Source organism: Frieseomelitta varia, unplaced genomic scaffold (assembly GCF_011392965.1).
Source record: "Frieseomelitta varia isolate USP_RPSP 00005682 unplaced genomic scaffold, Fvar_1.2 scaffold_1234, whole genome shotgun sequence".
In the NCBI taxonomy this organism is placed as follows: Eukaryota; Metazoa; Arthropoda; class Insecta; order Hymenoptera; family Apidae; genus Frieseomelitta; species Frieseomelitta varia.
In genome coordinates this window covers 717-2,055 of record NW_025108900.1, presented here as the reverse complement: position 1 = coordinate 2,055, position 1,339 = coordinate 717, and the positions used below count along the sequence as shown (strand labels likewise).

At 28.5% G+C, this 1,339-nt stretch overlaps 1 pseudogene; it reads left to right on the top strand.

Annotated features, from left to right (window-relative positions):
- Positions 1-427: 427 nt before the first annotated feature.
- Positions 428-1,033, top strand: LOC122528614 (annotated as a pseudogene).
- The last annotated feature ends 306 nt before the right edge of the window (positions 1,034-1,339 follow it).

Sequence of the window (1,339 nt, the reverse complement as noted above, 5' to 3'; positions counted from 1 at the left end):
GGAATCCAACGTAGGCATAGACCGCTTTTTTTAAAAAAAAAAAAAAAAAAAAAGCTAGAGTCGTGAAAGTCGTAAGAGTCGTGAGAGATCTTTGAAAGAGAACTGTTTAAAAGTGTTAATTGTGTCGTTAAAGAATTTATTTGAGTTGTTAATTCGTGTTGTTTTAAAGTAATTTGTTTAACTATTTGTTGTTTTGTTATTATAATTTTCATTAAATAAATATTATTTATATTATATCCCTACAATATGAATATAATAAATGTAATAAATATAAAAAGAGAATAACATCTTGTAACACTCTGTGTATGTATGTACATATATGTGACTCTAATAATACAACGAATTGATGGATCTCATTGACTTATTAAATTCATTAAAATTAGAATTCTTCACCAGTAATCGTAAACTTCGGCTTTTAAAAAATAAGTATCAAAAATGGATGTATATCAGAAAATGAATCTGTAGTACGTTTCGTATTAATTTACATTCATAGTACAATTAATTACATTTTTTACAGGAACCTGACACACAATTCCGTAAATGGATTTTGGTCATAGATGTTTACCATCTCGAAATTACTAGAATTTGGCGACACTGCTTTCATCGTGTTACGAAAGCAACCATTGATATTTCTACACTGGTACCATCATGTAACAGTTCTTCTTTTTACATGGCTTTTGTAGAAACCACAGGATGCGGCTTGTGGTTTGGCACGGTAAACGGCTTTATACAATCATGCATGTATTCTTATTATGCTTTGATACCAATGCGATTCAGTCTACCAAAGTGGATCGCTATGATGCTGACTATGCTACAAATAATGCAAATGTTTTGGAGTATATTTATAACCGTTTTAGGATATTATTATGTACAAATTGCTTAAGTTCAAAGCAACGTTACTACTTTAAACCTCAAATTTTATGCTCTGTACTTCAGTTACATTATTTTATTTGCCATATTTTTCAAACAGTCTTATTCAAGTAACAAAAATGTAAACAAAGCCGGAAAGAAAAATCAAATTAAAACTGAGTGAAGTACGCAAATCTTTCTGTTGGTATTTGATAAAATGATATTCATTGTCAGTCCAAATATTAATTATTACAACCTGTGTTCGTAATAAACTGTTATTTTTGTTTTTTCTTTTTTTTCTAAAAAAGATTCTGTTCGAATTTGTATATCTCGTTCAACAAAAAATATTTATTCCTGTGGAACTTTTATAGAAAATAGCGTTGTTCTCTGTAACTTTTTTTAAAAAATATTCTAAGATGCGGAGCAGAATATTTTAAAATCTACATAATAAGTTCGTTCTATCGAAACAAGGTATTTTGGAAAGAAAGTT